Source organism: Lissotriton helveticus, chromosome 6 (assembly GCF_964261635.1).
Source record: "Lissotriton helveticus chromosome 6, aLisHel1.1, whole genome shotgun sequence".
NCBI lineage: Eukaryota > Metazoa > Chordata > Amphibia > Caudata > Salamandridae > Lissotriton > Lissotriton helveticus.
Genome location: NC_136067.1, coordinates 1,480,829,828 through 1,480,846,324, shown reverse-complemented (window position 1 = coordinate 1,480,846,324; position 16,497 = coordinate 1,480,829,828). Strand labels below are relative to the sequence as shown.

Below are 16,497 nucleotides of genomic sequence, written 5' to 3'. Positions count from 1 at the left end.
CCTTCTCTCTAGCTTAATTGGGCTGTGGGGTGCAGAGTCTCAGCCGACTATTCAATTGTATTAGGGCAATTAGGTGGTAGCATTTTGCTGATGTCCACAATTGGGTCTGGTCTTTCCCAAGGAAACATAGACCAGTGCTACAGTTTCCTCTTCTCTTCTGTTGTTTGCCTTGTCTCATTGTGCTAGCGGTGGTCTCACTATCCATGTGGATCACTCTCTTGATCAGTTGGTGTCTCTTGTCATCCTCTTTCTCTCCTGTTCCTCCCACACAGTAGTGCTTCACCTTTAGCAGTGGAAAACAGGTATCCATTTTATTTTATTTGTTATTACACAGAAAAAAATGCTGATGAACTGAGCTCCAGACAAGCTTAGCTCTTCTTCCTCATCACTCTAGTATTGTGACTGTCCTGTCACACCAACATGTTGATACGTCCATTCACCCTGGTAAGTGGAGTCTTGTGACAGCGCCACATCAAACTGGGACTCAAACTCATCTCCAAGGTAACTCTCCCGTGATAATGAAAATTAAAAAAATGAAGGAGTTCCAGACCCGAGATAACATTACTGTGAGATGGGACCTAGGCACAAACAAGAAGAGAATTGCCTATTTCACCTTGCCAAAAATAGTCTCTGATTTGCGTCTTATGCAAGGTGATGTGATTTGACTGCGATACATAGGAGATATTGCACCTCAATGGAAAGGAATCGGCCATGCTATCAAAATTCTGGATAATTATGGTAATGAAATTGCTATTGAGTTGAGTTGTTTTGGTGCACATATGGAGATTACTCACAATTTTTAAGTTGATTTTGTTTGGAAATCTATTCAATTTGACAGAATGCAAAGTGCTTTGCAAACATTTGCTGTGGATGAGACATCTGTTTCTGGTTACATTTACCACACATTGTTGGGCATGAGATGGAAGATGTAATTATTAGATGCCAGTTGCCAAAATGCTTCACAGCGCAGGGTCTCCCTGACCTCAACCATTCTCAGGTTTATGATGTGAAATCTCCATTATAGCGTCCTCTGAGCTTTATTCAAGTTCCTCCTGGTACAGGAAAAACTGTGACATCTGTTACAATTGTATACCATCTGGCATGCCAAGGCAATGGACCTGTGCTGCTTTGTGCTCCAAGTAACATAGCTGTGGATCAGCTGACTGAGAAGATCCACCAAACTGGACTGAAAGTGGTTCATCTTTGTATGAAGAGTCATGAAGCCATTGATTCTCCTGTATCATTTCTGGCATTGTACTTCTAAATTCAGAACATGGACAGTGTGCCGGAGCTTCAGAATTTGCAACAGTTAAAAGATTAAACTGGAGAGCTGCCTTATGCTGATGAGAAACAGTATCATGCTTTGAAGAGAAGTGCTGCACAGGTGTGGGAGCCAGTGATCCTAGACTTGCAAAAATACAGTTTCACTCAATTTTGATTGATGAAAGTACACATGCTACTGAGACTGAATGTATGGTTCCAGTTGTTCTTGGAGCTAAACAGATGATCCTGGTAGGTGATCACTGCCCGTTTGGTGCTGTTGTGATGTGTAAGAAAGCAGCAAAGGCTGGGCTTTCTCAGTCCCTATTTGAAAGGCTTGTTGCCTTGGAAATCCTCCCAATTCACCTTCAAGTTGAGTATTGTATGCATCCTGCTCTTAGTGCATTCCCATTAAACATTTTCTATGAAGGATCTCTTCAGGATGGCATCACTGCAGCTGATCGTATAAAAAAGGATTTGATTTCCAGTGGCCGCAGCCAGATAAACCGATGTTCTTCTATGTGATTCCGGGGCAAGAACAAATTGCAAGTTCGAGCTCCTCCTATTTAAACAGAACAGTGGCTGCAAATGTCAAAAAGATCACTACAAAGTTATTGAGAGCACATGTGAAGCCAGATCAGACTGGTATCATTACTCCATATGGGAGACAATGGTCTTACCTGGTGCTGTACATGTAGTTCAGTGGGTCATTGCATACAAAACTCTCACAGGAAGTGGAAATTGCAAGTGTGGATGCTTTCCAAGGATGGGAGGAAGACTTTATCATCCTATCATGTGTAACAGCCAATAGGCACCAGGGCATTGGATTTCTAAAGGATCTTTGACGTCTGAATGTGGCCTTCACCAAAGCAAGATATGGAGTGATGATTGTTGGAAATCCAAAGACTTGTTCTAAACAACCTCTTTGGGATCATCTTCTGAATTACTACAAAGAGGAGAAGGAATTGATTGAGGACCACTAAACAACATTCAAGAAAACCTTAAGCAGTTCAGAAATCCTGGTAAACCTGTTAATACAAAAAATCTGGGTGCCCAATTAATGACCACAGCCATGTATGAGGCCCGTGAAGCAATTATCCCTGGTTCAGAGTACGACAGAAGCCGTCAAGGAAGGTAATCAAATATGTACTTCCAAACTCAAGACCAGATTGTCATGATCAGTTTTGGGCCAAGCCATGAGTCTGCTATGAACTTTCAATTTTGTGATGCCACCAGTGCCACCATTGGAATATTTTGCCCTGGTGAATGATCCAATCACAGGTCACGGTATGCCCAAAGGAAAAACTCGTTGAGGTGGACAGCAAAAAAACGGTGGAATGGGTATTTAAGGAATGAACCTGTCATATATGCTGAATAGCCAGGCTAGTCAGGATGTTGTGTCCCAGCCATTTTTGCAGGGTCCATTGACTCAGGGCTATATTTTAATGAGTCAGTCATCTCAAATGAGCCAACCCGGTCTATCCCAACCAGAATTAACTATTCCTTCTCAAAACACTTTTTCTTCCAAAGGTAAGCGGAGACTGGGCCAAATACACCTCATGTATCCAAACCATGGGGGTGATTGTGATGGCGGGTGGATCGCCACCGCCCGGATGGCGGTGGTGATCCGCCTGCCATCACAACCGCATTCCCCCGCCATATTACCATGGCGGGGGTACCGCGGCGGAAAGTAAGTACGTCCACCACTTTTCCGCCGGTTGGCAACCGACACAATTGCCAGCCGGGCGGAACTCGGGCATAATATGGTGGTGGTGCCTGGAAGGCACTGCCATCCATAATATGATGCCTGGCAGTTCAGGACTTTCCATGGCGGCATGCCACCATGAAAGGGCTGGTGGGAATTGCTTTGGGGGCCTCTTGCAGGCTCCAGGAGGGGTGGGAGCTGCACTTGGGGGGTACCTATGGTACCCCCTACATTGCCATGCACAAGGTGGCAGGCACCGCGCGGTGCCTGTCACATTATGCATGGCAATGCACAGCACGCCTCTTTGGCATGGTGGCGGGTGCTGCGTCGCAAGGATGAAGATGCAGGATGCGACTGCCAGGGTGGCGGTCGCATCCTAATTTGCGGTGCAGGACTGCCGCACCCCTGGCGGTCCCAGCACCGCTAGGGTGGCGGGCCCACTGAAGCCTGTCTGCCATCCTAATGAGGCACCATGCTCTATTGTGGTCTGTCATACATTTCTACCTTGCCCCGGTCTTGCGTCACCAGATGTCTATGGTTGGCACTTTGATATTTTTAGTGCTAGATTTTACTAAATACTTAAAAAAAACATAATTCCAGTTCTACTGATTGGATTTTTGTCGGTTTGGTGTCAAATCATTTATTAAACTCTACTTTAATTGTCTGAATTGGTTATCTTTCTTGTGTTGTACTTTAACTTTATAAATGTTTGTAGCTGCATAAGTACTTTACACATTGCTTCTCAGTTAAGCCTGACTGCTTTCGTGCCAAGCTACCAGAGGGTTGGTGACTTTTCTGTTTCAGCCTACAAGGTGTATGGTTGTTGTTTGCGAAAGGTTTATCCCCCCTCAACAAACAACCCGATTTCTCACAAAGAGTATGTCCTACAGATGTACACTTCTGATCAGGTAGTAAAGCTCAACAGTGAGAGTATTCTGCCCTGGTGTGTTGGCAGTTGAACCTTCATCAGGCTGCAGGCTCAGAAGCCCATTCACCAGGTTCTAAATGACTCTCTTACCCTATCTCTCATGCTCCACTTTATTTAACATCTCATTATTGCAGTCAAACTGACTTTATTCCCACAGCTCACACTTCAAAAAAAGGAAGGAGTTCTAGGAACAAGTCAAATGTACAGTTAAATGAAATTATTAGATGGAGAGTACTTGCTAGGAGAGGCTATGAGTGAAAAGCACCAAACATGATGCATCACAACTAAAGAATGTAATATTTTCTCACTAAGCCCTGTCATTGACAATCTCTTTCTTACTGATTCCCATCATCTCAATGCTTTAGGTGCCCATATATGTCTCTTGACTTACCCTGTTTGTGCTGCAAGGGAAGAGCAGAAGTTGTGTAAGCACTTCTTATTGAGTGAGGGTCAACTCCCCTCAATTCCATATGTCCTTCCAAGATTTTACCTTGGGAGTAGTAAGAAAATAAGGTGCAGAGTAAATGATCACGGAATAAAAAAAGCTGACATGCAGTATATTAAAAATCCATCTATAAGTTAATAATAAGGTATTCAGAAGCAAGAATGTGGCAAAGTAAAGTACCGGCTCTCTAGCCCTGGCATTGAAATTACCTTCTTTTTAAGCGATCTGCTCACATGATCAGACAAAATGCCATCACTCAATATGCTAGGGAACCACTTATGCCTTGGGTTGACCCATTTACCTCATTCTGTATGCTGTAGTGGCCAGAAACAAAATGTGGGTTCCCTGACACAGCATTGATGTAAAAAATATCGATGTTAAAAATATCGACTAAAAAATATACACAACAAAAATATCGACTCCCATTATTATACAGGTAAGTACAAAAATATCCACTAAAATATCGCTGTAAAAAACATAGATGTATGAAATATCGACTTTTAAATAAATAGAAAATAAAATAATATATATCAAATACATTAAATATTAAATATAATATAATATTAACAAAATAAAATAAATGTAACGTACATTTTAATAAAATGTAACAAATACATTTAATAAAAAGATTAACACACAAACAATAATGTATACACATATATTTACTTTAAAATAATTAATAAACTACTATTTATAATTTTTGTTAAAAATGTAAAATAATATACAAATATATATATATTAATGATTTAAAATATAAAAAAACTCAACTCTATAATAAATTAAAACATTAAACTATTTCAAAAATATTTAAACTTAAATTTCACATTACAATGAGTGCAACAGTAGAGAAAGTGTTGGATAGCAAAGGGGTAAAAATAACTATTCCCACTCCATTGATTGCAAAAGTAAGGTAAATGTTGAATAGCAGAGGAACTAAATTTACTATTCCAACTCCAGCGAGTGCAAAAGTAGGGAAATTGTTGGATAGCAGAGAGGTAACAATTACTTACTATTCCCACTCCAGTAAGAGCAACAGTAGGGAAAGTGTTGGATAGCGGAGAGGAAAAATACTATTCCCACTCCACTGAGGGCAATAGTAGGATAAGTGTTGGATAGCAGAGGGGTATAAATTACTATTTCGACTCCAGTGAATGCAAAGGTAGGGAAAGTGCTGGATAGCGGAGGGGCAGAAATTACTATTCCAACTCCAGTGAGTGCAACAGTAGGGAAAATGTTGAATAGCGGAGGGGTAAAATTTAGTGGTAAGGTAAGGTAGTAGAAAGGTAAAAAGTACTAACAAAAACCTACAAATATTATATACAATAAAATAAAAAATAAATTTATATTTATAAAATAATTATTTAAGCTAGAAAATAATTTCAAACAAAAAAATTCATTAAAAAATAAATGTTTTTATTTTATTTCCTACCCTATAAAACCACACAATAACAAAGCACTTCAACATTTTAATTACTTATATTTCCATAATTAACATAATTATTAAGCAATTAAACAATTAATATTAATACAAAAACTAATAAACATTAATTGACTACACACACTTTAAGACTACAATATCCAGAACACACACCTAAATTAAACTATAAAATAATAAAACACAATTAAAACTTATTTTTAAATTAAAAACTATTAATATTACAAACTAATATTTAAATAATTAAAATGTATTAAATACCCATATTTTGCCCATTTAAAAGTAAAATCAACACACAAAAAATAAACAATTACCCAAACTAAATATCATATAATTAACATTAATTAACAACTATATATAAATTAATTAAAAACAAATTACTTCCCACCCTTTACTTCTATAAACAGCACTACACACACCTAAAATTAATTACACAATTACCATAATTAATTACCAATTAATTAGTTAAAATTAATTAACAACCAATTATTATTTATTTAGTAATAAATTACTTCACATATTTAACACCATAACATCTCAATTAAACAAATATTAATAAATGAAAAATAATCAATACATTTATTATAATGAAATTACTTCCCACCATATTCCCCTTTAAACCCACACACCACCATGGAACTAAAAATGCAAAAAATTGAACACATATATTAAAAATACAAACAATTCTTATGCAAAAAAACATACATCACATACATATAAAATATATACTAAAATACATAACATTAATACAAAAACAATATTTTTAATAACTATATTTTTGCAAACGATATTAAAAACTTAGATATTTTTAAAATTGATATTACTTACCTTGAGTAGATATTGTTGACCATGATATTCTTGCTGTCGATATTTCGGACCCATGGTATTAATGACTCGATATTTGTGCAACTCAATATTTTTTACTCGATATTATGTCTCTGCATCCAAAATGTGAATGACAGAATAACAGACCACTAGATGATGAGGGCTGATCCAAAACACCTCAACGCATGGATATATAAGTATACAGAATTTACTTAGCATTTCTTTTAGATGGTAGGAAAGCTAAAACAGTGTCTACGCAAGACCAAAAACAAGCAATTTGAAGGATGGACCTTTTAAGACCCCTACGTTTCATCCAGCTCAACCTACAAACATTGCTGGTGTGTGCCCTTCAAGTGACAGGGATAAAATGCCAACTTCTTAAGTGAATCATTGAACAGTAAACGTTTCTCAACATACAGTTGTATAGGGGAACCCTTTACCACAGTGGCAATGTCACGGAACACTCCCAAAATTGATTATGGTGCACAAATAGTGGTTTCTCTAAGAGAAAAAACTTCTCTGTGAAGGAAAAAAGAAAACATTTTATACACAAATAGGACTTTTTAAAAGTTTTCCAGACATATTCCTTGAAATTTTCAACTTTCCCTGATATCCCGTACTTTTGAAAACCTTTGAGTATTCCTAAAATTCAGAAATCTGTACCTATGCAAGTAAGCGAACATGATGGCACAGATTTCTGAATTCTTTTGTGAAACAAGCTCACAGTTCTTAAATGATGTTAGGTTGAGTTCACTATTTCTAAAGTGCAAACCTTGACAAAAGAAAGTGGAGCGCTATACATGGTCAAAGACAAGCATAAAGTCAGCATATAATAAGAAAAGAAATGGGGATGTGGACAGTTAATGCATTGTGATGTAGTTTTATTAATGCAATGTGGGAAGTCGTCAACTTTTTCATAAACTCAAGCAGCTTTGTGGCAGTCCTATTGGATACCTGGATGTTGTTCCATGTGCTAGGTGCATAGATGGAAAAGGCCTGCTCTCTTGGTTTTCTTTTTCTACACCACTTGGCCTGCAGTCTGATGTTGTCCTGGCTGCAGGTGTGCCAAGAACCACAAAAGAGGGTCAGCTTGAAAGGGTTTTCTTAATGATACAGCTGGTTTTGATGTGTGTGGGTCGCAACATGAGTCAATGGAGTTCCATTAAGAAGGGATTGATGTGATTATTTTTCTTTAGGCCATGGGTGGATGGCGCTGTGAAGTGTAGGATGCCACTAAGGGATACGAATGTGGAGTATGGAAAGCTATTGAGTATGGCATTACCAACATCTCGACTACCATGGATCCAAACAAAATGAGAGTTATTGCTCTACATATTTGAACTCAAATTCACACATCACTCAAGGAGGGAAGAGTTAGGTTTAACTAAGTTCTGTCAATGCATCTGTCACCGCTATGCTCCATTAAAACAGGGTGATTCATTGTATTCAAAGATGAAAAAATATCCAGCATGGCAAACATGGCATGGTCAGCTATGCCCGTGATCATCAGCAAATTGTCAATGAAACTAAAAAGATTGTTTTGCTCTATGCACACGGTGGAAGCCTGATCAGGAGGACTGCCAGATGATGCTAACTGGGTTACACCTTTCTCTATTGACTTAAATATTAATAGTCTGATAGCACTTGACTCACTAAACTGACATGTTAATTGTGTGTCCTTTTCATTTGTGCACTTTAAAAAATTTTTTTTTTAAAGGACTTTTATGTAGTGCGAACTTGACCCGGTATCAGGTATCAGCGTGCTTTACATAGCACCAGTTGCTTTACATGAGCACACATTCATTTTTGTTAGGCAGGGGGAGATTAAGTGATTTGCCCAGAATCACAGGATGTTCGGCATCATTATCAAGACTCGAACCCGGTTCCCCAGATTTAAGGTCGACTGCCCTAGCCGTTAGGCCAACTCCTCTCCCATCTTTATGCTCCTACATGTAAAACACTCCCACACTTTGGCCAAACATTGGGGAAGTGAAGACATAAAGAAGGGTAAAAGGAGCAGCCCTCATTCACTTGCAAATACCACTACAAAATATCTTGATGCAAGCAACTCGAGTTAATTGGGGGAAAGGTGAATGGAAGAGACAGAGACCAAGTCTCCTATGCCGCTTGGTCCACAACTGTCATGTAGGAATGCATCCAAAGCCTGTTCACATCCTGTGTGCAAGATGTGATGAAGAGGATGTGAGGCCTCTACAGTCGAAAAGGCAGCAGGTTATAACACAATCATCACTAAGGATCAGTCTGCATTTACACATTTAACCTTGGAAATGCAGATCTGGTTATATACCAACTACCAAGACTTGTCCTGCCCTCTCTATAAAGCACAGAGTACATGACTAATGGCAGATATTCAAATGTGCAGGTAGTATAAGCAAGGTTAGCAAATATGTTTAAAAGCATCTTCTGAAATAATATGAACAACACGGTATAGAGAAACATTCTAGTACTCACTCATGATTGTCAGTTTTCCTTGCCTTTATGCATCACAACATGCATTGAAATGAAAAAGCTTTAAGAGTTTGAGTGCAAAAGTGCAACTCAATTGAAACCCAAAATCTTGGTAACACCAGAATCTTATCTCAAAGGGATAGCAGTCTAAAAATATTAAGAATCGAATAAAGCATGTTTAGAGCCTAGGCAACTGGCAACCCACAATGAACAAAGGTAATTCCGAATGCAGTACCACAAGGCCAGGAAGGGAGAGTTGTAACTCTAGGTAAAATCTGTAGTTGGGGCACTGATCCTAAATACAGTCTTCAGGTGTAAAACTGCTAACTGCATGCTAAGCATGCACATTGAATCTCTAAAGGATCTTACTTAGATATTGATCATCCAGCAGGAACTAATGAAAGAAATGTGAAGTAGGTGGTGGGACTAGAACTCTGGAGAGCATCCGTCTTGGCACTTCGCCACTAAAGAACATGATAAAGTACTACCAGAATGCTGGAAAAGTGCTAGGATCAGCTGGTCTAGAGCCATAAGATCTAGGACCTGAAGCGATGTGGCTGCTTTTGTTTGAAGTCTTTAAGGCAGCCAGAGACATCTGTCCTAGACAATGCTATTATACACAAGTGCTGGAGCCATAGGAAGTCTCATAGATAAGCAGAACGTTTTATACTGGGTGTAGGATATAAATAGAACCACACTTGAGGTTCACATGGGCAAGATTATGAAAATAACATACAATTCTAATCGGTATCTGAGTAGTAGTATATCACTTTATCAAAGGTTCACAATGTGCTGAACTCCTGCAACCATGCACAGTAACACAAAGAGGCAGTCTAAAGATGGTAAGAAGGATGCACAATAACTACAGACTGTGTTTGTAGAAGAACTGCTCCTTTAACTAAGCCAATAATGATCACTTTGTTGTTTCAGAAACATTTAGAACTAAGAGGGAAGCCGGTGTGGCCAATAGTATTGCTGCAAATTCTTAAAACACAGCCAAGAAATACCCTCAGTGTATCAACTTTCTGTATTTTACCTCTGCTACCTTCCAGATATCTGAAACTAATGTGTAAGTCTCTGATGGAAATAGTTAATTTCAGCCACAGACACCAAAGCAGGAATCAGATGTAGTAATGCTTCATGCAGCTCTGTTTCTTGAGTCTTCCTAAATAGTCCATGAGAACATTTGTGCAGCTAGTATTTTCAGTGTTAGCACCTGTAATGGCATACCAATGTAATGAGCTTGATATCCAGCCGAATTATTGAAAATGCTAGCCACTTATACTGCTGCTAGGAACACCAAATGTGGCATGCTGAACGAAACTGCTTAAGCTAGAGGCAAGGCTCAACATACATCATCAAACTGTAAATGCTCACCTGCATTAGAGAGTACATGGTCCTGCCAGATATGATAACGTCAGTACCTGAAAATCATAAGGTCAGCCAAAGGCGGGTCGGGGTGGGAGAGGGAGGATTCATAATATAGCTGGCTGCAAAAAGTGGCTCCATATTTGATAGAACATTTTGATGTAATGGAGTCTAGTGGCACAGAGGCTAGCTTTTATTAGACTGTCTACCCCACATTACAATGACACACCCCCATTCAAAAACCGAGTAGCTCATCATTACAGAAAAGAGCACATGCTGGATTGGAGTTGAAATAACAGCTAGGTGAGGGCTCTGACTTCAATGATACAATGTGTTGTAAGAAGAAAGCTATATCATTCTCCTCTCCCTGTGTTGTCGAAGAAAAATTACAAAATAGGAAATTACAGACAGTAAAAGGTTATCTATAGCCAGAACTAAGGGGGGTGGTCCCATTCACCAAAGTACTTTTGAAGATATAAAGTATTACTCCAGTAAAACTAGTTTGTCTACTCACAAATGTTACTACCATGCAAGTAAATATTTCCAACTAGGTCTGCCCTATCTCTTAAATGAGGAGTTTACCACAGTGGTCAAGGAGAATTTCTGTGCAAAGAGGTTTATATTTTTGGTATAAATGTGGGAGAGGCAAGGTGGAGTGTCTTAAAAATGGGGAATATCTTCTTCAAAATGGGAAGAGTAAAGACGTTTACAGAGAGGCTCATGTAAATACAAAAATACACCTACAAAAGAATAAGCCAATTGCTATTCACCAAAGTTACAACCATCTCTACTTGGACATTTGGAGTAAGTAACACACCACACAGATGCCACTAATCGATACTGCAAGGAATGCACAAAGAACTCAGTTTTAAAGATTATTCTAAAACAGGTGACTTTAGCCGTTGATGGCCAGCCAAAATCCTTACTAGTCCATCATGAGGCAACACCCCTAATCCGTTAGAAAACTCACATATTTAGCTAAATGGAAATTTGGATGCCTGTACTGTCTAAAAAAAATGAATGCAGATTTCTTACTAAGAATGAGTTATTATAGTACTTATAGACAGTCATATGCCAAACACTCACTCAACTTACACTAAATCGGATCACATGAACAAATTAACAGACTTGAACATGTGAATTTATCTGAGCTGTGAGCAGAAACAAAGAAGGAAGTTGGCTGTGAGACAGTGAATTATGTAGAGATTGAAATGTTATTGGATTGTTTGTAGTTGCTGCTGTGAGTTTGCAATTAAAGAGGTATGCATAATATTGGCCTCCGTGCCTTGCCATAAAATGGGGAATTGGGCATGCAGTTTCAATGTGACTTGTAATCATGGCTTAACCCCTTCCGCGCTAATGACAAAGCCAGCTCATCATGGGCGTTACCTGCGCTACGCGGATGACGAGCTGGCTTTGTCATAAACCGCGCATTTTTGAAATTCCAGCGCACAGCGGGAAAACGTGGTAGCGTGGAAGCGGTTAAATCTATATCGATGTTGTATCGGGAGGTAGAGCAAAATTACTCACACAGCTTTTACCATCTCAGGGGGCCAGCAGGGTCCCCCAAGTGGTTGTGCATCTGAGACACATTGTTCAAACATTAGGATTTTAGTTTTACAGATCCAAGTCACTTATGTGTTTCAAGGACATTCTTTTCCTGCATGTTTTCGTAGGTGTAGGTGTATCAAGACAACAACATATATTGTTGAGCTAAGATTGGTATCAGTTTATTGTTGGAATGTATTATACAGTTTCATTATGCTCATGAAAACTAAATTATCTTGATGCTTCAAGGAGTGTATTCAGAGACATCTATCCCATTTGAACAAGATGAGCATTATAGGGTATCACTTTACATTACTGACCTTGTTTTCTCGCTAATTGAGAATCTCCAATTCATTATGTTATAACTGCATATTTCGCTTAAGTAATTATCACTTAATTGTATTAATTTGAATTTTGGTGAAGGTTTGCTATCTACCAGTTTATTTGTTTGTATTACAGGTGATTGAGCATACTCATTGAATTTCTTTTCAGAATTAAACAGGGTCTGAAGTGCATTGGGGCCTAAGGTACAGATGTGACCTGAGATATTTATGTTTTTCATATATGATGAGTTTAAGTAAATGAACAATAATGAAGAAATCATTGGAAGAATTTACTTTGAGTACATATAATCACTCATGAGAGTGAAACTGAAAGATATCTGATACGGGTTTTCAAGAAGTTGAAGTATAATTTTACAAAGAGAGGACTTATCCAACGGGGAGTCCCATTTAGACGATTGTAATGCAGGAGGAGACACTGCTCCAGCTAAAGAACAGTGCTGAGTCTATTTGTCAGGGTGTTACCACAATAACAAAATCAGCTACATGTTATGTTACAAGACATCACACTATTAACATTGATCAATAGATCAACAACATGTATTGTTGTGAATAAAACATATGAATTAAAAACAAGTGTGTTACAGTCTTTCTTCACAATTCAAAGACCACAAAATGCAGCCATAAGACTGACCACAAGGGATCCCATCACCCCACAGCACAAGAGCTCCAACTCTGTCCCAGTTCAAATAAACCGTTTTCGGGGTCAGGAATTCAGTCACCTGTGAGAGGTAGGGTTACTTTCTCTAAACATTATGGGAGGGCTGCTGCACTTCTGCAGCCTCCCAAACACTCCTTAAGAAATATTGATGGTGCCTTTGCCCCTCATCATTGGGGCAAAATGAGGAAGGCAAATATGCATATTTAAGCCCATGTGGGAAAATATGAGGGGCTCCTAGGCTGGAAGCCTAAATTACTAATGAGGTGGGTTGCCCAATTTGCTGAGGCCTATGCAACCTCACACCATGTGTTTCTTTTTTTAAACATTTATACCTCAGTCCTCACTGGGCCACTTATCAACTTAGCAATTCGGTGAGGGCCGCGGGGAGAGCTCCAATGCCCCTGAGACCCTGTCAACTCCGTGTGCTCAGCTCCTGTGCTGCAGTGGAGTCAGCATCTACTTTTTGGCTCCTCCACGGCAGGACAACTTCTTTTCTGCTCCCCGTGGTGAGAGCAGCTCCATGGTACTGGACACACATGCCTCCTCCAGGCACAAGTCCCGGACAGCAACATGCTCAGCAAAGAGGTCCCTGCCTCAGGGGATGGAGTCCCATAGGTAAGCAATTACTCATACAAGCTCTATGTCTTTGTCCTAGGAGATGTGGTCCCTTTCATATCATTTTGAGAGGTCACGTGGAATGGGGCCCACGAGTTCAAAAGTTGACTTGGGTAGGGGGGCCCCATGCACACCCATCTCTCTGTGACTGGATCTAATAAAGTTGTGTTGACCCTCAGGGCCTTGGCCCTCCCCTGTGGAAATTTTTCAGCACAGCCTCCCCTCTCCTTTTTATTTTCTTAAAGACAGATCTTGACCGTGGAGTCTAGGGCCAGTCCATATATGTCCTTGGGAATCATCCAGAGTCACCCCAGTCCTACCCCAACTTGTCTTCAAGTGGCATCGGAACAGCTGTGTCACTGGTCCTGGAGAGGCCAATCCCAGTCCTGGGGGAACAACTGGAGTCAAAGTCCCTGAATACATCCTTGCAGGTCATCGAGTAGATTCTCCATTAAGCTGGGAATCCTTTTGTCGTTGTTGCTCATAGGTCCAGTGTCATCTCATCTTTCTTTCCCTTATGCAGGGGTTTTTAAGCACAAGTAGAACGTTTTAGGGGCCAGGCAACGCTGGCCAGTCCGAAAATGCCACATCATCCATTCACTACTCCCGCAGAGCAATCTGGAGGAATTCAAAACAGTTAGTTCAAGTTGTCTCTGGTTAGAGCTCATCTGAGAGCCTTAGTTCCACCCTTTGTTGACTCGCTTACATGATCCCTTCAAACCAAAATTTCAAGGGCAAGCCCCTCTCGTATTTTCCCCCATAGGACTGAGCTCCTTCCTTTGGTTCACTGTGCCTGACCTGTCCCAGCCCAGGTGCAGTGTTACAAGCTAATTAACAGATGTGGATTAATTCTCCATCCCTTCCTTTTCCCAGGAACTGGCTCAAGTACTATTCATTGCCTTTTTATGAGGGGTGGTACTTGACTCCTCTGCTGGGTAGAAGAGTAATTAACATGGCCCGGTAGTGGGGACAAAGGCCTAGAATCGGATTATAAGCTGAGCAAGAGAATAATGACAAAGCCTGGAGTCCCACAAGATGTGGATGTTGGTTTTTAGAGTCTAAAAATTCAAACGTGGTGTGCATGTTTTAGCCTAGTTTGATACCCCACTGGTCTTTATAGGCCTAAGTAGTGCAAAACTGTACTTTAGGGCGGATTTAAATTAAAATGTATAATACAGTGTAACAGCACAGATTTTCCAGTAAGCACTAAAGGGATACACTATGAATGCCCACTCATACTACAAGGCCTACCCCAGGTCAGCACCAATCCTGGCAGAGTCATTTTTGTGACAGGCTATTCCTGCACAGAGACTGGCCTGCACATAATGGTAGTCTCACATGCAAGGCCAGCACACATGCATGTGCACACATGTTCATGTGTAACCCGCCTATTTTCTCTTACTCTAGCTTCACAGCAGCAGCCTTATCTTAAAAGGTGGCCATTGGCGGTTAACATGTTCAGTCCAGTTTCTAGGAATTTACCATGGTGAGATTCAAGTAGTGAGACTAACTCACAGTAAAAGGCCAAAAAAACAGGTAGTCAAATTCGAACAATCCTAAAGGACTAAATGGGCAGAACCTAACGTGCCATACCATCGGAATTAAGATTTCCATGCAAGCAAAGGTAGAAATCTACATGTGCGAACTGGCTGTAGCGCTCCCTTTGTGACCAGGACCCTGGATGCTCATATGTGTGTTAGGCCCTTTCCCTTATTAAGAAATGTTTGAGCATACAGATATGAGTTGGGTGTTTTGAGTACACTGAAGAGGAAATAAAATTATTTGTGTCATGTGTTTTCATAGGCTTATAAATCAATCTAGAGTTAATGATAGGTTTGGGATGAAGCTTCTGTTTTAATAAACAAATTATTGTTTTTATTTGACACATACCCTGTGATGAACTTGTTTTTAGATTCTGTTTTGAAGCTAGTGTTGCATCAGTTAACCAGCCAAGGATGATTAGTATTCAAACAGACATTTTAATGTTTTTAACTGACTGTGCATATCAAATTTCTCTCTAGTTAAACACTTACTTGAGTCAATAGGATCCAAATTAGCCTTTTTTAATTATAGGATATTTGAGCTCTTGATAGGACTCAGACACTGGATTTTATCTAAATGAAGAACAAATAATACTTTTGTACTTGGTACAAAAACCTGCTGAAATAATATAAGTAATCAGCCTGGTGCTCTAAATGAAAGTGCAATAAGAAGGTGTAATTTGATTAAACATGAGTGATAAGTTTCTTAGAAGGCACTGAGGTCATTTTATTTTTTACTTTCTTGCAACACAGCTCTGGGTCAATAACTACAATGCCGCATTGAGCAAAAGCTAAAAATGTATCATGCCACAAGTGCTAAAGTTATGTGCCAATGATGGCAGGTGCATTGGTGTGCAAAATGTGTGTATTTGCTTTCACGTAATTATGCACAAATTCAGGACAATTACGCAATATTATGAGGAATTATGCAAACTGCAAAGCAAGCTTTTGGTATTATACTTCAACTCCATATGCATCGCTGTATCTATGTTGGATGTGAGGATGTATTAATGCTTAAAAATTGCAGCAAAAACGCAAACACTTCAAATATTAGCTGCCCGCGTTCTGGTTGTTTGCAGTGTCCAGCACAGCAATTTTCCCACGTGGCATAATTGTACGACATCACATAATGGCGGAATTTCGCATTATGGGGCCGATTAGGATCGCGGTAAATCCGCATCCTCCGGGCCGGCGGAAGCCACCGCCGGCCCGGAAGATGCGGATTCACCGCTGCAGAGGCTCCAAAGACCCACCGCCAGATTAGGATGGCTGGTGGGTCAGGAAGACCGTCCGCCGCTTTTCCAACGCGGTCACATTCCGACCGCAGCGGAAATGCTCTGATATGGTGGCGGTGTT

At 39.9% G+C, this 16,497-nt stretch overlaps 1 pseudogene; it reads left to right on the top strand.

Moving 5' to 3' along the window:
* The first annotated feature begins 518 nt into the window (after positions 1-518).
* The window catches only part of LOC144762750 (regulator of nonsense transcripts 1 pseudogene), a 66,029-nt pseudogene continuing 50,050 nt past the window's right edge, over positions 519-16,497 (top strand).